The sequence below is a fragment of the Tachyglossus aculeatus genome, chromosome X1, assembly GCF_015852505.1.
Source record: "Tachyglossus aculeatus isolate mTacAcu1 chromosome X1, mTacAcu1.pri, whole genome shotgun sequence".
Taxonomy (NCBI): Eukaryota; Metazoa; Chordata; class Mammalia; order Monotremata; family Tachyglossidae; genus Tachyglossus; species Tachyglossus aculeatus.
In genome coordinates, this window is record NC_052101.1 from 107,652,350 (window position 1) to 107,673,963 (window position 21,614).

The window sequence follows — 21,614 nt, forward strand, 5'->3', positions numbered from 1 at the left end:
AGAAGTGAGAAGTAGAGTGGCCTAGTGGAAAGAGCACGGATCTGGGTGTCAGAGGACCTGGGTTCTAATCCCGGCTCCACCACTTGTCTGCTGTGTGACCTTGGACAAGTCACAAAACTTCTCTGGGCCTCAGTTTCCTCATCTGTAAAATAGGGGTTAAGACTGAGAACCCTTTGTGGGACAGGGACATTGTCCAAGTGCCTGGCTTAACAAATTCCCCCCTTGTCCCCCTCTCCATCCCCCCCATCTTACCTCCTTCCCTTCCCCACAGCACCTGTATATATGTATATATGTTTGTACATATTTATTACTCTATTTATTTTACTTGTACATATCTATTCTATTTATTTTGTTTTGTTAGTATGTTTGGTTTTGTTCTTTGTCTCCCCCTTTTAGACCGTGAGCCCACTGTTGGGTAGGGACTGTCTCTATATGTTGCCAACTTGTACTTCCCAAGCACGTAATACAGTGCTCTGCACACAGTAAGCGCTCAATAAATACGATTGATTGATTGATTGATTGAAATAAATGCTTAACAAATGCCATAAAAAAGTGGGGCCTGCTTCAAGGTGCTTTATGAAAAGAGAAGACTGCTGTTCAACATAAATTGGACAATTTCTTCACCAAAGTTGAAAAATCACTACCACAGTCAGCAGAACAAATTTCTGCTTCTACTGCCTCCTGCAAAGACTCATAATCATAACTGTGGTATTTGTTAAGCATTTACTATGTGCCAAATTATATTACAACTCATTTAATATTATGATGTTATGTTTTGAATTACTTTTGTAAAGATTAAAGTGGTTTAATGACATTTATCATTACAGTATATAATGCACGAGGGAGGTAAATGCATTTATTTATTCATTGAAACCTACTGCGTTGAGAGCAATATACTAGGCACTTGGGAGAATATAGTGAAAATAAAAAATAAACTGCTGTAAATTGCCCTCTTACTTTTCTCTCCTCTCCTGTTCCTTTCCCCCTTACACCCCTCAGCACCCTTTAGTTTGCAAAATAGAAAATTGGCAGCCTTGTTGCCAAGAGGAGAATAAAAAAAACTTAGCCCAGGATCGCTCTGTAGAAACAGTAAATAGCACAAAGTGAGACAATAACCTCTTAGGTGACTAAAGAACAAAGTTAAAACAATAGTAATAATTGTGATATTAAAATGCTTGCTACATGCCAAGCACTGTACTAAGCACTGAAGCAGATACAAGTTATTAATCAGATGAGACACAACCCCTGCCCCACCTAGGGCTTGGGAGATGAGGAAAAGTGGGGCTTAGTCTGGGAAGGCCTCTTGGAGAAGATGTGCCTTCAGTAAGGCTTTGAAGCGGGGGAGGCTTTGTCTGGCAGATTTGAGGAGAGAGGGCTTTCCGTAGGATGTGGGCCAGGGTTCGAAGGCGAGACAGGCGAGATGAAGGCACAGTGAGAAGATTAGCGCCAGAGGAGTGAAGTGTGTGGGTTGGGTTGTAGAAGGAGAGAAGTGAGGTGAAGTAGGAGGGGGCAAGGTGATGGAGAGCTTTAAGGCCAGTGGTGAGGAGTTTTTGTTTGATAAGGAGGTGGATAGGCAACCACTGCAGATTTTGAGAAGGGGGAGTGACATGTCCTGAACGTTTCTTTATTCATCATTTATCTGTAAATCTGTATCTGTAAATTATTTTAATGTCTGTCTCCCTCTTTAGACTGTAACTTCTTGTGGACAGGGAACCTGTCTTCCAACTCTGTACTTTTCCAAGGGTGTAGTACAGTGCTCTGTACCCAATAAGTGCTCAACAAACCCAAAAGGACCCGGGTTCTCATCCCAGCTCTGCCTCTTGTCTGCTGTGTGACCTTGGGAGAGTCACTTAACTTCTGTGCCCCAGTTACCTCATCTGTAAAATGAAGATTAAGACTGTGAGCCCTATCTGGGACGTGGACTGCATCCAACTTGATTATCTTATACCTACCCCAGCGCTTAGTACAATGCCTGGCGTAAAAGTAAGCACTTAACAAATAGCATAAAAAATGTGATTGATTGCTTAGGGACTGTGAGTAAGATGACCAGATGATCTCTATTATAAGGGAAGCTCACACTTCTGGTGTTCTGTCCTGCCATCTGAAAGGCCTAGAGAAGGACCCATTAGGGTTCCATTTGTGGGAAGCGGTCCCACAACTCTCTCAGCAGTGGGGTTGAAGGAGACGTAGCAGGGAGGAGGAAGAGGGCACCCACCTCTTCCTCTTTGGTGACAGCAGTGGTTGCTGCCACTGTCACCACTGTGACAATTCTGGGAGTTTCCAGTGCAGCCAGAATGATGTGTTTCCAATTCTGCCAGAAACTCTCCAAGAAGGGCCCAACATTGGCCTGTCTGGACCCACTGCTACTTCGATTTGGGTGGAGGTGGCATGGGGGCATTGGCTCCGGCTCGCTTGGCCCATCCTGAAGTATTCTGCCGCCACTGTTTTGATTGTCACTCCCACCGGCCGCAGAATCGCGTGTCCTGGGTCAGGCTGCCAGGCCTGTGCTGGAGTGGAAGAAGATGGCAGTGGTGGCAGAGTCACTGAGTCATCGCTTCCCTCCCATCATCCCGTTCCCCTTTGGTGCCCCATTCCTTCCCTTCCCAGTGGGATCAGAAATCTGTCTTTTCAGCCATTCTCACACCCCTAAGTCAATTTCACTGCCAAGGGCAATTATCTTTGAATGCAAAGGACAACAAACTGACTTTTATCTCCTTACCCACTGTTCCCCAGAGATTGTAAAATATTTTCACAAATGTAGGGTGTCTTATTTTTTTAGCATCCATTCAAATTGTAGCACATGAACAAAGAATGACTGCACTCAACCATTCCAATTTCCTAGACTAAATTATTTTCTTTAAACAAATCTGTCATGTTTCATGCTGCTGCACCTATGTCAATACAGTTGAACTTTATAGCAATGTGTTTGCACTGTGCACTGTTTGCAGTGACTTTACAAGTGACTGCCCTCTTTGATTAGGTCAATTGTGCTGGCAGTTGTGCATGCACGCTTTGGGGGGGGGGCGGTGTGTGTGTGTCTTCTGGTGTCGTATTCATTCATTCAATCGTATTTATTGAGTGCTTACTGTGTGCAAAGGACTGTACTAAGCGCTTGGGAAATACACTTCAGCAATAAAGACAGACAATCCCTGCCCACACCGGCTATCTTCCTCCTCCCCCCTTTTCTCTCCACTTGATTTTTTCTTTAAATAGCAGAAACCCGGCTCATACTATCAAATTTTATTTCCTAGGAAGATCTGGTTAATATTTCTGTTCCAAAAGTTAGCTATGAATGGGCATTTGAGCATGCTAACACTACTGCTCGTAATGTAAATTCTGAATAAGTGTTTGCCAGTCAAACTTAGTTCCACCTATGGTGTAATGATGCCCCATTTTCTGAGCAGGGCATATAGCTAAATAGATTTAGTTAACGAGAACAAGTATTCTCCGCAGGGACTTACTCTTCCAAAAGCAAAGGGGAACAACTTCTAAAGGAATTGCCATTATTTGCTTATTATGAGTGCTACAAGTTCTTTACTGCTTGTGGAAAAAAACCCAATACAGTGATGTCATTCCTAACCAATCACCTTGAAGCTTTGGTCCCGATTAGAGTGGTTGCCAGTGGTGAGGGAAAAGGGCATTGAAAGTCTGCTGCTTTTGAGCAGCTGTTCACAGTGCTGGAAGTAGGCACTATGAAATAAGCGGGAAGAATTTCATCAGTACATCACCATGGGGAGTGGTGCTATTTTTTTGTAATTGTTCAAAGGATGCTCTGCATTCTAAAAAGCCGACCCTCTCTAAAATACCTTAACGAAACAGTATTTAGATATTTACCTTTGAAACAGTTTGTCTCTGCAGTATAGTGTGCATGAAACCTAATTGTGGTCAATGCTGATGCACAGAACCCTGGTGTTTATAAATTGGACAACATACTGAAGGATTCTTTGGCCTGTGACTTTGCAACTTTCCATTGCCTTTTTCATCTTGCAGTGGAAATTTACTGTCAGTCAGTTGCTCTATGGCTAAAAATGTAGGTTTTATACCCTGACCTCTACGTACCCAACTTTTGACTGTCTTCCCAGAATGCTTTTCAGGTTTTTAAGGAATTTTATAGAGCCATATATTTGAAAGCAGTTTGAAATGGAAGGGTCACATTGCAAATTTATGGAGTAGATGTACCAATATTCTTGCTAACCTGTATTGTTTTAGATTTTCTTCTTGTAGGGAAGGAAAAAAAAACATAGCCTTCTCAGAGACTAAGGTAATAACAAATTCATTGAAAAAGAAGTTAAATGAAAACATACTCTAAAGGAAATGTACTGTGTCATAACCATAACACTTGGGATTGGAAGAATCCGTTTTGTCTTTTGACCGAACCGTTGAAGGTTTTGTGGAAATGATGCATCCTTCTATATAATGTGGTTAATAATAATAATAAAAATGATGGTATTTGTTAAGCGCTTACTATGTGCGAAGTACTGTGGATATTAAAATTTTTCCTCATAAAGATCTTTGAGGGTTGAAAGTTGTGCTCTGTTCTGTTTGATTCCTTAACAAAAATATAGTGGCCTAAGATTACACCTCCTGAACTTACGAATTTCTCCTTTTTTAAAATTCTCACACAGAAAGGACTGCTACTAAGATGTACGGAGAGTGAAAGTTTCCCTTGTAGGATTTTTTCTAGCAGCTGCTTGACATTCAACATGACAAAGGTTCCTGGATGATTCTATCCTTACAAAAACAAGTCTGGAACTTCTCATGGCTATTGAAGCCCAGGGCTCTGCTGGGAGTCTTGTGGTCAGGCTGATGTAAAAAAAAAAAAATAACTAACAAAAACACAGCAAAATCGTATGGGAGAGTAGGTATTGGGCTATTATTGCATCCTATAAAAATACTTTTTCTCTAGTCTTCGAGTGGTTAGACTTGTAGTTTTTTTGTTTGTTGACCTAGGTGAATCATTAGTTGTATATAAGCTCTTCCATTATAGTGTGTGTGCTTTACACACTCCAGTATAATCTAAGGCTTTGGGATCATTTTCTCTTCATAGGAGATTAATTTTCTCATCTCCAGATGAATAGTTTTAGTTCTGCAGATTAGTTCACATCCTGAAAACAATTTTTTTTTCCCATGGGGTTCAAAATATTTTCATTTTAGCTTAAGTGAAGGCCTTAAAACCAAACTTTATTTCTACTTCTCTTTATTGTCCAGTTGCCTTCCTTCATCCCAGTTGCATTGAGATATGCTTCAGGAGATGCTGAGTAGAAGCAGCTTGGCTTAGTGGAAAGACCACAGGCTTGGGAGTCAGAGGACGTTGGTTCTAATCCTGGCTCCGCCACTTGTCTGCTTTGTGACCTTGGGCAAGCCACTTAACTTCTCTGTGCCTCAGTTACCTCATCTGTAAAATAGGGATTAAGACTGTGAGCCCCACGTGGGACAACCTGATTACCTTGTATCTACCCCAGCGCTTAGAACAGTGCTTGGCACATAGTAAACGCTTAACAAATATCATCATTATTTATTATTTATTAGGGGCTTTAGACACAGGTGATACAGATCGTTTCATGGGGAGAACAGGTGCTGCAGTAGAAAAAAGAGCTGGCGTTATCTAGTTTGTAGGAAAGTGTTTGCCATTAAGAAAAATGTGATTTTTTGATCTTCTAGGTTAGTACTGACAGTGAAGATTTTTCCAGTCATCTCACTATTCATTCATTCATTCATTCAATCGTATTTATTGAGCACTTAATGTGTGCAGAGCACTGTACTAAGCGCTTGGGAGTACAAGTTGGCAACATATAGAGACGGTCCCTATCCAACAGCGGGCTCACAGCCTAGAAGGGGGAGACAGACAACAAAACAAAACATATTAACAAAATAAAATAGATAGAATAAATATGTACAAGTAAAATAAATGGAGTAATAAATATGTGTAAACATATATACATATATACAGGTACTGTGGGGAGGGGAAGGAGGTAAGGCGGGGGAGAGGAAGGAGGGGGCTCAGTCTGGGAAGGCCTCCTGGAGGAGGTGAGCTCTCAGTAGGGCTTTGAAAGGAGGAAGAGAGCTAGCTTGGCGGATGTGCGGAGGGAGGGCATTCCAGGCCAGGGGGAGGATATGGGCCGGGGGTCGACGGTGGGACAGGCGAGAACGAGGCACAGTGAGGAGGTTAGCTACAGAGTAGCGGAGGGTGCGGGCTGGGCTGTAGAAGGAAAGAAGGGACGGGAGGTAGGAGGGGGCGAGGTATGGAGAGCCTTGAAGCGGAGGGTGAGGAGTTTTTGCCTGATGTGTAGGTTGATTGGTAGCCACTGGAGATTTTTGAGGAGGGGAGTAACATGCCCAGAGCGTTTCTGCACAAAGACGATCCGGGCAGCAGCGTGATGTATAGCTTGAAGTGGGGAGAGACAGGAGGATGGGAGATCAGAGAGGAGGCTGATGCAGTAATCCAGTCAGGATAGGATGAGAGCTTGAACGAGCAGGGTAGCGATTTGGATGGAGAGGAAAGGGCAGATCTTGGCGACGTTGCAGAGGTGAGACCGGCAGGTTTTCGTGATGGATTGGATGTGAGCGGTGAACGAGAGAGTGGAGTCGAGGATGACACCAAGTTTGCGGGCTTGTGAGATGGGAAGGATGGTAAGTGCCGTCAACAGTGATGTGAAAGTCAGGGAGAGGGCAGGGTTTGGGAGGGAAGATAAGGAGTTCAGTGTTGGACATATTGAGTTTTAGATGGTGGGCAGACATCCAGATAGAGATGTCCTGAAGGCAGGAGGAGATGCGAGCCTGGAGGGAGGGAGGGAGAGAGAGCAGGGGCAGAGATGTAGATTTGGGTGTCATCAGCGTAGAGATGATAGTTGAAGCCGTGGGAGTGAATGAGTTCACCAAGGGAGTGAGTGTATATAGAGAACAGAAGGGGACCAAGAACTGACCCTTGAGGAACCCCTACAGTGAAGGGATGAGAGGGGGAGGAGGAGGAGGAGCCCACAAAAGAGACTAAGAGGAGAACCAGAGAGGACAGAGTCTGTGAAGACAAGGTTGGATAGCGTGTTGAGGAGAAGCGGGTGGTCCACAGTGTCGAAGGCAGCTGAGAGGTCAAGGAGGATTAGGATAGAGTATGAGCCGTTGGATTTGGCAAGCAGGAGGTCATTGGTGACCTTTGAGAGGGCAGTTTCCGTGGAATGTAGGGGACGGAAGCCAGATTGGAGGGGGTCGAGGAGAGAGTTTGCGTTGAGGCATTCGAGGCTGCGCGTGTAGACGAGTCATTCAAGGAGTTTGGAGAGGAATGGTAGGAGGGAGATAAGGCGATATAGCTAAACTAGCAGAAACACCCAGTCTGCACCCAAGTGACCCTGCTCTTGGCCCTTCCCTCCCTCCTCCCATTACACCCCACCATGTTTCCATGGAAGTCCAGGCCCCTTCCACGGTGGGCTTCACCTCTGGGATTAGCTCAACCCCATTTCCCTCCAGCAGCTGTCCTGATAGTTCCATGCTCTGATCTTACATCCCCCTGCCCTCTGCTCTTCCATCTTTCTTTCCACTACCCCTTTCCCCCAGCCCCAGCCAATTGCTCCAGCTCCTCCTGTGCCCCAGCCCTCCCAGCCAATTCATTCAATCGCATTTATTGAGCGCTTACTGTGTGCAGAGCACTGTACTAAGTGCTTGGAAAGTACAAATCACTGCTTGAGACCAAGCTCCGAGCCAATCATAGCTCTTGTGGGTGGAAGAGAGAATTTCAGCTTCATGTAGATGATAATGTGTTCAGCATCTTCATGTGAGAAACAGAAGAGAAGCAGCGTGGCTTAGTGGAAGGAGCGTGGGCTTGGGAGTCAGAGGTCGTGGATTCCAATCCCGGCTCTGCCATTCATCAGCTGTGTGACTCTGGGCAAGTCACTCAACTTCTCTGGGCCTCAGTTACCTCATCTGTAAAATGGGGATTAAGACCGTGAGCCCCACATGGGAGAATCTGATTACCTTGTATCTACCCCAGTGCTTAGAACAGTGCTTGGCACGTAGTAAGCGCTTAACAAATACCATTATTATTATGTGGCCAAGTCGGTGGAAATCAATGTACGATTTGGACAATCTTTATTTCGATCTCGCCTTCACTTGAGTCTATTCAAATTAGTCGGTTCCTAATTAATTCTAATTCAGAAACAGTGAATTTCTGCTGTTGACTTTCACTCACAAATGAAGCCTCTTCTCCAAAATGGCAAACCATGGCTAGGGTATTCACCAAATGTACATTTCACTGCCAATAGCTTTGTCTTCAAGTATACAGGACAACTGTAAAGGTTCAAAACTAGCGTGTGATGGTTTGGCTTTAGGGGGACAAGATCTATCTGTAAGTATCCCCTGACTCCCTGGAAGTCTATTTTTCTGAGATAAGGAATGTTTTTGAGGCAGTTGGCAACTTTAGAGGTCTCCCTTAAAATTTAGAGTAATCGGAATTTATCATTCAAATACATTGCATCAACTCTCCATTGCCCAAAATGATCATAAAAGTTATTGTGATAGCTGTTAAGCACTTATTGTCTGATGAGCACTGGGGTGGCTAGATGCAAGATGATAATACAAGATAGTCCCTGTCCCAGATGGGTCTCACAGGCTAAATGGGATTGAGAACAGGTATTATTGAATCCCCATTTTGCAGATGAAGAAACTGAGGCTGAGGGGAAGGGGAGGTGAGGGGTGGGTGTCATGCAGAATAAATGTAAAACATGATCTCTGCACTTGGGAACTTGCAGTCTGATGGAGGAGGCATGCAGGCATAAACTGATGAAAATTCAATTCAGGCAATCCTTAGACTTAAAGCACAATTAGTACCTGAAAACCATGTCTTAAAACACAAAATGGAACCAGTTTTCTCAGAGGACCAATGTCTTTAATGGGGGATTGTTTCCTGAAGCACGGTCAATCCAAAATTACCTGGAATTGTGCACCCAGTCAGGGATGGGGAATATAGATGAGTAATAATTAATGCATTGAAAGTTTCTAATGTCCAGATTCAACTCCTTTGGTTGTGTGACAGGCAGGGGCAGAATATGCCAGGGGAGAATTCTGGATCTTCCCATCCCATTCTGCTTGCTTCACTTTGCTGATCCCCATTTCCTGCTCTTCGCTCCTTCAAAACAAATTTTCCTGTCTGACTACCATTCCTTGTGTCCTTCCCCCTCCCTGGGACTCCCTCCCAGTTAAAATCTGCCAGGTCACAGCTCTCCCTATATTGAAAGCCCACTCTGAAAACCCATCTCCTTGAGGAGGCATTCTCTGATTAATCTCCTTCCCAGATTTTGTCAATCCAACAGCAGTCCTTAGCATTTAAGTATGTATTTGTTCACACCCTTTTTGCATATCTACCAACTCTGTTGTGCTGTACTCTCCCAAGTGTTTAGTACAGTGCTTTGTACACAGTCAGCGAGCAATAAATACCATTAATTGAGACTGCGGCAGTTCCAACTTTTCAATACTCTTGCTATTACCAGTTGCACCTATGTTTTTCTTTTGCTCCCACTTTTGCTAAACAATTTTTTTGCCTATCTCCCATTAGATGCAAGCTTTTCAAGTGGTCTACTTATCTTTTACTCTTCTGAGAACCTAAATCAGTGATCTGTATAAGCAGGTGCTCAATAAATATTATTAATTGGTGAAGTGGTTCGGAATGAGAAATGGCTTCCAGCTCCTTGGCCTGCCCAAACCTCTCAGGACAGGTCCTTGGACTGGAGCAGTCAGGGGACTCCATGGCTAGTGGTGCCCTGGGTATGGGCTAGAATATAATAATAATAATAATAATTAATAATGATGGTATTTGTTAAGCACTTACTAATGTGTCCAGTTCTGTTCTAAGCGCTGGGGTAGATATAACAGTGCTTTGCACATAGTAAGCGCTTAGTAAATGCCATCATTATTATATAAGCTAATCGGGTTGGACACAGTCCCTGTCCTACATGAGGCTCACAGTCGTAAGCTTACAGATGAGGTAACTGAGGTCCAGAGAAGTGGTATTTGTTAAGCGCTTACTGTGTGCTAGGCAGTGTACTAAGTGCTGGGATGGGTACAAGCAAATCTGGTTGGACATAGTCCCTGTCCCACATGGGGCTCACAGTCTCAGTCCCCATTTTACAGATGAGGTAACTGAGGCTCAGAGAAGTGAGTAAGCTCACTGTGGGCAGGGACTGTGAATGTGTCTTTTTATTGTTGTATTCTCCCAAGCACTTAGTACAGTGCTCTGCACACAGTAAGTGCTCAATAAATACGAATGAATGAATGGACTTGCCCAAGGTCACACAGCAGACAAGTAGTGGAGCGGGGATTAGAACCCAAGTGGATTGGATTGGGCAGTTAGGCCATTCTTTTTTTTTCTGTGCTGTATCCATAGTGGCTCTCCTGCTTATGCCACTGGTCACCCTGATTTTTAAATTAACATCCCATATCCACCCTCTCCTCTGAGTTGACTGTGCACTTGCCCTTTAAGTACTTTAATACTCTCCCCAGCCCCACAGCACATATGTAAATATCCTTACACTCTACTGTTGGCCCTATCTGTAATATATTTTAATGTCTGTCCACCCCTATTGACTGTAAACTCCATGTGGGCAGGGATCTCATCCTCCTACTCTGTTGTATTGTACTTTCCCAAGTGCTTAATACAGTGCCCTGCAGTAAGCGCTCAGTAAATACAGTAAGTGCTCAATAAATACCATCGATGGACTGATGTCTCGATCCAGTGGCCTGAAGTTTTTTTCATTTATTTGGAACTATGCCAAAATGGTAATCTGCTTTACTGTGCTTCGTAGTACCTCAGTGTCACTGGTATGATCAATGTTAGTATTTTTCTGATCAATCTGATTTTTACCTATTATACCGAAATAGGTATTAGTCAGGTATCTTGAACCCTATTCTTCCAAGAGTGTAAAGCCAGTTGTTTACTTTCAGGTGGAGTAAATGTATCAAGGCTTCCTTCTTGGATTTATGCAGGGATGGAGGATTATTCATCTTAAAGCCTTTGCCCGGGGCAGAGTTGCTATGCAGAGTCACAGAGCAGGGTGCTCTTGGAACACCTATTAACAGATTTAGAGGTTTACTGCCACCTGAATTGGGACTGTATCTCCCAGAAATCTGTCACATCCACATCACCGCCTTCTTCCATGAAAACGGGGTGGAGGCTGAGTTTGAATTGGGAAGCTGTTGTTGGGAGAGGGCATGCAACTCTCTCAGCTGTAGCAAGGGCAAATATTCTCCTTCAGGCCAGGGCCTAGTTAGCCTGTTAGTAAACTCATCAAAGTGGCCTGTAGCAATATTTGGGGATGGGGGTGGGGCTGGAGCCGTTGAAGCAGCTTGGATGCAAGACATCCCACATGGAGTATGATTCAGGTTGCTCAAGAGCTGGAGGCACAGAAGGCTCCTACGCCTTAGGGTACCTCAGCTCCCCGAGCCCTGCTGCCAGAGATCCAGGCCTTGAGTGACTCGGTTTGGGATGGGGAAGACAGGCCAGTTTCTAGCGTCAGGGACCTGTGTATTCTGGGTAGGACCAAGAATTGGCTTGGGCCAGGACCCCGTGGGGTGTTACCTGCAGCCCAAGTGGGTCACTGAGCTCCTGACAGGCCTGCAGCTCTCCCAGGCTGTGGTGAGGCATGGGGATTCTGTGTCAGTCAGTAAATCTTGGAGAGGGACAGCTCAGTTCTGCGTACTTGTATGACTGGGGAGAGTTTGCTGGGATAGCTAGAGCTCAGTTATCCGTCATCAAGTTTGGGCCCGGTTTTGTCGTAGCTATCCGGAAGTTCCACCTTCAGAATTGAGATCTGTGTAAGTGAGTCCCCAATTCCTTAAAATGTTGTAGTGAATTTTTTTCAATGGCATTTATTAAGCACTTACTATGTGCAAAGCACTGTTCTAAGCACTGGGGACGTTACAAGGTGATCAGGGGGGCTCACAGTCTTAATCCCCATTTTACAGATGAGGTAACTGAGGCGCAGAGAAGTTAAGTGACTTGCCCAAAGTCACAAAGCTGACAATTGGCGGAGCTGGGATTTGAACCCATGACCCTGACTCCAAAGCCCATGCTCTTTCCACTGAGCCATGCTGCCTCTCTATATACCCTTGTCATGTCTTGTTTTATGCCGTCAAGTCATTTCCGGCTCATAGCAACACCAAGGACACATCTCTCCCAGAACGCCCCGCTCTCCATCTGCAGTCGTTCTGGTAGTGTATCCAGAGAGTTTGCTTGGTAAAAATAAGGAAGTGGTTTACCATTGCCGCCTTCCGCCCAGTCAACTCGAGTCTCCGCCCTCGACTCTCTTCCATGCCGCTACTGCCCAGCATGGGTGAGTTTTGACTTGTAGCAGATTGCCTTCCACTCGCTAGCCACTGGCCAGCTAGGAATGGAATGGGTAGGCCTCTGCTTGACTCTCCCTGCTGTAGCCGAGGCTGGTAGGGTACTGGAAACTCTCCAAGGTACGACTCTGAGAGGGGAGAGCAAACCCTTCCACCCAGGTAATAATAGACTTTCTTTAGCTGTCTTTCAATCTCTGAATTTGTTCCAGCTTCTCGAACTGGATTGTGTACTCACATATCAATCAATCGTATTTATCCCTCACTTGCTGTGTGCAGAACACTGTACTAAGCACTTGGGAGAATGCAATATAACCGGCACATTCCCCGCCCACAACGAGCTTACAGTCTAGAAAGGGAGACAGACATTAATATAAATAACTACATTACAGGTATGTGCAGAATTGCTGTGGGGCTGGGAGGGGGATGAATAAAGGGAGCAAGTCAGGGTGATGTAGAGGAAAGTGAAAGAAAAGGAAAAGAATGGTTAGGGAAGGCCTCTTGGAGGAGATGTGCCTTCTATAAGGCTTTGAACATTTTTATTTAGGTGACCGGTCATAGAAGCACCACTTTTTTATAAAATGATCAAGCTACACTATTTCTGGATTATCGATCACGCTTGCTCATCTATTATCATGGCCCAGTCTCGGTACATTCGGTTCTCCTACAATGCAAGGGTTGCATTCTTGAAGAATCCTGCATGCATTAAGGAACATTTACAGTATACTATTCACGCCTTGGTCCACATCTACACGTGTGGGCAACCATATCTTCTGAAACCACATTGCGTTCTGTCTAGATAGAGGGAAGTTGTTGGAAGAATGTTCACTAATTCTTCCAGAGCATGCTGTCCAAAATGCATAGAGAGAGCATGCACTATAAAACTGGCTATACGGTTTGTACCATGTGATTCCTAACACAGTCTTGGGTTCATACTTAAGGAGCTAATCCATTCCCTAGTTTATAATTGAAGGCTAGCTATCAACATGAAATTTTAGCAATGCTCTGGTGCCTTTTGATGTAATCCACAGAAATCAAGGCAATAAGTTCTCCAATTACATGTTCAATTCGCTTGTTAGTCGCTAGACATTGACTATAGTTATCTTCAAATGTTTTCCTTCAGTGTAATTTTGGGATGAAATTTAGTGCCAATCACATAATCCTGAATTACCCTTCAGTCTCACCAAACAGAAAGAATTGCTTCAGCCAGTGGTTAGTCACAGTTTTGTTTACAATTTTTTTTTACTAAATTCCTTTTGTTTCCAAATCTGAACTTTCTTTGGAATGGTTTATAGATTTGATCTAGCATATATCCTCATTTCCAAGCTTTAGTGTAGGGAAACTGCGATCTGTTTTAATGCTCAGTTCACTGAGATTATGATCTGACCCTGTGAAAACAGTCACTTAGCTGTCACAAACTGGGAGCGATTCAGATTGTAGGTGGTTATTACTTCTACGCCCTTCATGTGGTAGAATGGTCCTCTCAATTCCAACTTTTGGGTAATGCATGAGATGTTTGTCCTTCAACATGCCATTATGTATGTTGGATTCTAGATATGAATTAGGCTATTTTAGAATATCAAGTGAAAGGGTGCAAGAAAGATTTTTTACTCTGGTTTTATTGCTGGCTTGGAGGAACTTTTGTCTGTATATTTCCATGGAAACAATGTGGTTTTCAGCCTTTCTTTAATTGTGATATAGCTGATCAGTGTAAACTGCATGAAGACCAGATATGTGTAGGTTTACTCTTCCGTGAAGTCTTTTGATAATTTGGTCTTTCCTAGCAATAAACCTATCCATTGCAGAAAGTTTTCCTTCACTCAAATTATTGTGCACTTTTCCATCCCAAACTCCAAGTTGCACATCATTTCTGAAGTTCATAAGAATAGAACTTCGTGTGCTACTAAAAATGATAGGGGCATGGGGTTTCATATTATCCACTGTAGCTCAAACAGCTAGTGATATGATGTTCATCCTTGCTTTTCTCTGAAAGCCATGACCGGATTATTTAGTCTTCTATATAGGAAATTCTGACGTAACCAAATTATTCTCTTCCTTTCATCTGTCAAAAGGTACAACCTCTTACTCCTTTTACTCAGTGCCTGCTTATAAGCTGTCAATCCTTGTTAGAGATGAATAGGGAACTGAGTCATGGGCTTTTTTTGTAGTTAATAAAGAAAATGCTCATGTTTCATTTGTCTATTTAATAGATATGACATTCAAGGTCTTATAACCTGCCCTTTCGTTCCCTGTGGTAATCAGTATCATTCTATTCTTGAGTAAGTCTTTTATGTTAAAATGGATGTCACTGATAGGTGAGTGCATTTATTGGTTGGTACGTCTCTGGACTTGAAGTGTAGTATTATCTTTTGACAAGATGAGTGATCTCCAGATTTCACAAAATCGGGGAGTTCTTCTGGCGCCCACAGTGTTTGCACAAAACATCTTGCCATAGCTCCATGCTCTCCCTTGAGATATTTGAGCCGGGAGATCAGCAACAAGTCAGGACCTGGTGCTTTCCAATTATTAGCTACTCTGAATGCTTCAGTAAGCCTCCTCTTCCATAAATTACATTTCCATTATTCTAACTTGCCCAGGTTTTCTCTTCTTGTTGCAACCATGTGGCTTTAGTATTGTAGCTTTTGGGGAACTCCAAAATATATGATCATAATTCCGTCACAGTTTGTTAGTACTGTACCCTCATCATGTTTTTCCAGGGCCAAGGCCAAATAAAATTTATTCCAATTATCCCAAGGGCCTGATCTTTATTCTTTTTTTTCCCTACTTGGCTGTCTTTATATCTTTGATCATTCTCAGTAAGCTGTTCGTTTTGCATGGATGTGTCCATTATTTCCATCAGTTTAGTTTTGCTTGTCACACAATTGAAAGGGAGTAATTATCAGAGCAACTCATTGCTTATTTTTCTTGATCTTGCTCCCATTTTACACTAACTCATTTGTTCATTCAATTGTATTTATTGAGCGCTTACTGTGTGCAGAGCACTGTACTAAGTGCTTGGGAAGTACAAGTTGGCAACATATAGAGACGGTCCCTACACAACAACGGGCTCACAGTCTAGAAGGGGGAGACAAACAACAAAACAAAAGAAGTAGGTGTCAATACCATCAGAATAAATAGAATTATAGCTATATACACATCATTAATAATATGTTGTGTGATGGAGTTGCAATAGACACTTCGTTCTCATACCTTTATCATCATCTCATTGCTATCAATCCTATGCTGTAAATTCTTTGAAAATAATCCAGAACTAAAGCTTCATTAAAATATTAAGGTGAAACCTCATTCAGGTAGTCTGTTATGCCCATATTTTTTCTTTAGGGAGGTCTCTGGGTCAATACCTTTAAACGTGGCCATAGCAACAGTGAAATGATCTAAGATCTAAAAAAGCTGTCATCCTCCTGCCATTTATTCATTATTGTTCATTCAGTCGTATTTATTGAGTGCTTACTGTGTGCAGAGCACCGTACCACCTCTTCCTATCTTCAGCTTCTGATTAATGATCAACAGGGGCCTCTGCTTTTCAGCTGAAACCTCATGTCTGATGCTATTTCAATTTCAGAAAGAAGGGTTGTTGGGCTTTTTTTGTCATAGTGGCCACCCACCTACTGGTTGGTCTTAGTCTCAGTTCAGGTAATTGGCTATAAAAGGCTAATACATTGTCTTCCCTTCTCTAATTGTGGGGTTTCAGCACAACAATGATTTTCCTCTGAAGCCTATTTGGGAGCTCAGACTGTCTCCCAGTGCCCTCCCAGCCCGGCTTCCTTGTTGTGATTCTGGACTTTCTAATTGAAGAGGCAGCAGGGCTTGCGGAGTGGAGCCAAGTGGAGAGAGCTTTGCCTCCTGCCTTACAATAAGCCCCTCTGCGAGTCTGCTCTCTAAAACAATTGGAAAGTGTTTGGAGTTCCTTTGAAAAAACAAAAACAAGAAAACCCAACAACCTAAATAAGTTCTTAAGACCCAGAGAAATTCACTTCTGTGAATACTGAGCTGATTAGTGACAACTCCAGAGTCCTCTGTTTTCTGTCATTGTAACCAAGGACTGTTGTCTGGAGCCCTGAGGAGCTGGAACGTTGCCCTCTCCAAGTACTGCATTCCTACTTATTTTAATGTGGCTATTTTCGTCTGTTGAATTTGTAACTTCTCCTTCCTAATTTTTTTGTTCTATGAATCTGCTTTCCCCTTATAAGACCGTGAGCCCCACTTAGACAGGGGCAGTGACTGATCTGATGATCTTGTACCCCTTCAGTGTCTAGTACATTGCTTACTTAGGGCCTCCTTATAAAACTAAACTTCTCATCTAAACCCACGCCTCCTAATTTCCCTATCTCTGTCAGCAACACCATCACCCTCTCTGTCCCACAAGCAGAGTTATCGTGAGCTCTTTACATCGTCAGCTGCTTTAACCTGCTAATTCTTTCCCACAGTGTTTCTGGGTTTTGCCCCTTCCTTTCCACTCAAATCACCGCCATTTTAGTTCAGGCTCTGTTCGTCACCCAACCACATCAGCCTCCTCACTAGTATCCCTGCCACCAGCCTCGCCCCTTTTCAGGCTGTACTGCACTCTGCATCCTGAATGATCTTCAAAAAATGTTCACATCTCCCTCCTCCACAAAAACTACCAATAATTATCCATTTGCCACCACATCCAGTTCCTGGATGCGGTTGATGTCTGCTGTTGATGTTGTTTTGATGTCTGTCTCCCCCCTTATAGACTGTGAGCCCCTTGTGGGCAGGAATTGTCTCTGTTGCTGAATTGTACTTTCCAAGCACTTAATATAGTGCTCTGCACACAGTAAGCACTCAGTAAATACGGTCGAATGAATGAATGGCCTAGTGGAAAGAGCACGGGCCCCAGAGTGGGAGGACCTGGGTTCTAATCCCAGTTCTTTCGTTTGCCTGCTGTGTGACCTTGGTTAAGTCACTTAACTTCTCTATGCCTCCTTTAGCTCATCAGTCAATCAATGGTATTTACTGAGCATTTACTTTGTGTACAACATAGTACTAAGTGCTTGGGAGAGTAGGTCTTATCTGTAAAATGGAGATTAAATCCTCCTTCCTCCAATTTAGACTGAGCCCTAAGTGGGACAGGGACTGTGTTCAACCTGATAAACTTATGTCTACCCCAGTGCTTAGAACAATGCTTAACACATATTAAGGCCTTAATAAATGCCATAAAAAGGCCAATCAGTAGTATTTATTGAGTATTTACTCTGTGCAGAGCACTGTGCAAAGCACTTGGGAGAGTTAGTAGGCATGATCCCTGTCCTCAAGGAGATTACAGTCTAGTGGGGGATAAAGAAATTACATATCTTGGGAAGCATTAGAGTATAAAGATGTGTGCAGTAGTGGGTTGTGAGTATCCAAGTGCTCCGGTAACAAGAAGTACTGAAGTGTTGGCAGGGAGAGAAATGCAATGGGAGAGGGGTGATGAGAAATCAGTAATAATAATAATGGTATTTGTTAAGCGCTTACTATGTGCCAAGTGCTGGGGTAGATACAAGGTAATCTGGTTGTCCCATGTGGGGCACACAGTCTTAATCCTCATTTTGCAGATGAGGTAACTGAGGCACAGAGAAGTTAGGTGACTTGCTCGAAGTCACGTAGCTGATAAGTGGCAGAGCCGGGATTAGAACCCATGATCTCTGACTCCCAAGCCCGTGCTCGTTCCACTAAGCCACTCTGCTTCTCAATCAGTCAAGGAAGGCCTCCTAGAATTGTGATTTCCAAAGGGTGTAGAAGATGGGGAGAGCAGTGGTCTACAAGATGTGAAGGGGGAGGAAGCTCTAGGCAGAAGGACAAGTGTGAGGAAGAGGTCGGCGGTGAGAGATGAGGACGTCACACAGTGAGTTGGTTGGCTTCTCCTTACCTGTCCCCTTCCTCCACTACTCCCCAGCCCACATTCTACACTCCTCCCAAGCAAAGCTTCTTACTCTCACCCCTCCTGGCTCCAGACCCCTTTTAATAACCTGAAACACCCTCCCACTTCAAATCTGCCAGACCATATTTCTTCTATCTTCAGAGCCCTCTTGAAATCCACCTCCTCTAAAGGATATTCCCCAGTTAATCAGCTTCTTCATTCCTAACTCTTACTTCAGCATATATGCATTCATCTATATGTATACATATCACTGTACATACTCTAGTACTTCAACACTTATCTATTCACTTGCCACCTTCCCATTCTCTTTTTCTTCCAAACTGTAAATTAATTTGGGGTTTTTCTTTCTCATTAAATTGTAACCTCCTAGAAGGCAGGATTGTATCTTAACTATCTTCTACTCTGCCAAGTGATTACTTAGTTTAGTACTGTACACCCAGGTGCTCAGCAAGTAGTTTTTTTTAGTAGTATTTATTAAGCGCTATGTGCAAAGCACTGTTCTACATGCTGGGGAGGTTACAAGGTGATCAGGTTGTCCCGTGGGGGGCTCACAGTCTTAATCTCCATTTTACAGATGAGGTAACTGAGGCACAGAGAAGTTAAGTGACTTGCCCAAAGTCACACAGCTGACAATTGGCGGAGTTGAGATTTGAACCCATGACCTCTGACTCCAAAGCCCGTGCTCTTTTCACTGAGCCACGCTGCTACAGTTTTGATTTGTACAGAGCACTGTACTACATGCTTGGGAGAGCACACTATAATTGAGTTGATAGACAACATTCCCTGCTCACAAGGAGTTAGAATGTTTATTAAGCACTTTCTAACAATCATCGTCAGTATCGAGTGAGTGCCTACTGTGTGCTGACACTGTACTGGTGCTGGGAGCAAGAAGTCAAAATATTCCAGCTTTCTGGAGAGATTTGCTGCCGTGGGTAATGGCTCCTGCAGCATTGGAGAAGGTTGGAAGTGTGTCAGACTCACAGTTGATGAGGCCTGTGAATAGTTTCTAATTATCTGTAAATTCCCTTGCAGAAAATTGCTAGTTGACTGGAAGATGACGTTGGCTTTCACAGTGTGTGTTTCCTCTTGGTACTTACTGAGTTGCTCCTCTCAGGATTGCACCAGGAGAGTTTCCAGTACTCTTCCAGTCTCAGATACAAGAGGGAAAGTCAAGCAGAGGGATACCCGTTCCATTCCTAGCTTGAGCAGTGGCTAGCGAGTGGAAAGCAATCTGCTACCAGTCAAAACTCACCTGTGCTGGGCAGAGCGGCACGGAAGAGAGTCGAGGGCAGAGACTCAAGTTTACTGTGCGGAAGAAGGCAATGGTAAACTGCTTCCGTATTTTTACCAAGAAAACTCTATAGATACACTACCAGAACGTTTGCAGATGGAAATGGGGTGTTCTGGGAGAGATGTGTCCGTGGAGTCTCTATGGGTCGGAGATGACTTGGCGGCATAAGACAAGATAAGACTTAGTTGGGCACTGGTGAAGGACAATCAACTCTTTCAGATCCCTGGTGACAGTTTAGAGCAGGTGCGGGAACTTGTGGCTTAGGAGCCACAGCGTGGCTCAGTGGAAAGAGCCCGGGCTTGGAAGCCAGAAGTAATGGGTTCTAATCCCAGCTCCGCCAGTTGTCAGCTGTGTGACTTTGGGCAACTCACTTAACTTCTCTGTGCCGCAGCTCCCTCATCTATAAAATGGGGATTAAGACTGTGAGCCCCACGTGGGACAACCTGATCACATTGTATCCCCCCCAGCGCTTAGAACAGTGCTTTGCACATAGTAAGCGCTTAACAAATTCATTCATTCATTCAATCGTATTTATTGAGCGCTTACTGTGTGCAGAGCACTGTACTAAGTGCTTGGGAAGTACAAGTTGGCAACATGTAGAGACAGTCCCTACCCAACAGCGGGCTCACAGTCTAGAAGGGAGAGACAGACAACAAAACAAAACATATTAACAAAATAAAATAAATAGAATAAATATGTACAAGTAAAACAAATAGAGTAATAAATATGTACAAACATATATACATATATACAGGTGCTGTGGGGAGGGGAAGGAAGTAAGGCGGGGGGATGGGGAGGGGAGGAGGGGGAATGGAAGGAGGGGGCTCAGTCTGGGGAGGCCTCCTGGAGGAGGTGAGCTCTCAGTAGGGCTTTGAAGGGAGGAAGAGAGCTAGCTTGGCGGATGTGCGGAGGGAGGGCATTCCAGGCCGGGGGAGGACGTGGGCCGGGGGTCGACGGCAGGACAGATGAGAACGAGGCACAGAGGAGCGGAGGGTGCGGGCTGGGCTGTAGAAGGAGAGAAGGGAGGTGAGGTAGAAGGGGGCGAGGTGATGGAGAGCCTTGAAGCCGAGGGTGAGGAGTTTTTGCCTGATGCGTAGGTTGATTGGTAGCCACTGGAGATTTTTGAGGAGGGGAGTAACATGCCCAGAGCGTTTCTACACAAAGATGATCCGGGCAGCAGCATGAAGTATGGCTTGAAGTAGGGAGAGACAGGAGGATGGGAGATCAGAGAGGAGGCTGATGCAGTAATCCAGTCGGGATAGGATGAGAGATTGAACGAGCAAGGTAGCAGTTTGGATGGAGAGGAAAGGGCGGATCTTGGCGATGTTGCGGAGGTGAGACCGGCAGGTTTTGGTGACGGATTGGATGTGAGCGGTGAACGAGAGAGCGGAGTTGAGGATTCATTCATTCATTCAATCGTATTTATTGAGTGCTTACTGTGTGCAGAGCACTGTACTAAGCACTTGGGAAGTACAAGTTGGCAACATATAGAGACAGTCCCTACCCAACAGTGGGCTCACAGTCTAGAAAGGGGAGAAAGGGAACAAAACAAAACATATTAACAAAATAAAATAATTAGAATAAATATGTACAAATAAATAAATAAATAGAGTAATAAATACATACAAACATATATACATATATACAGGTGCTGTGGGGAGGGGAAGGAGGTAAGGCAGGGGGATGGGGAAGGGGAGGAGGGGGAGAGGAAGGAGGGGGCTCAGTCTGGGAAGGCCTCCTGGAGGAGGTGAGCTCTCAGTAGGGCCTTAAAGGGAGGAAGAGAGCTAGCTTGGCGGATGGGCAGAGGGAGGGCATTCCAGGCCAGGGGGATGATGTGGGCCGGGGGTCGACGGCGGGACAGGCGAGAACGAGGCACGGTGAGGAGATTAGCAGCAGAGGAGCAGAGGGTGCGGGCTGAGCTGTAGAAGGAGAGAAGGGAGGTGAGGTAGGAGGGGGCGAGGTGATGGAGAGCCTTGAAGCCGAGGGTGAGAAGTTTTTGCCTGATGCGTAGGTTGATTGGTAGCCACTGGAGATTTTTGAGGAGAGGAGTAACATGCCCAGAGCATTTCTGGGCAAAGACAATCCGGGCAGCGGCATGAA

At 44.3% G+C, this 21,614-nt stretch overlaps 1 protein-coding gene and 2 non-coding genes across 3 annotated transcripts in view; 2 read left to right on the top strand and 1 right to left on the bottom strand.

Annotated features, from left to right (window-relative positions):
- VGLL4 (vestigial like family member 4) overlaps positions 1 to 21,614 on the top strand; it is a 164,154-nt gene that overhangs the window by 13,873 nt on the left and 128,667 nt on the right. The window lies entirely within an intron of this gene.
- On the bottom strand, positions 12,325 to 12,462 carry LOC119920180. Its single transcript, XR_005447943.1, has one exon. It is a non-coding gene; the product is annotated as a small nucleolar RNA SNORA7 (small nucleolar RNA).
- Positions 19,328 to 19,465, top strand: LOC119920250. The gene has a single exon (XR_005448009.1). It is a non-coding gene; the product is annotated as a small nucleolar RNA SNORA7 (small nucleolar RNA).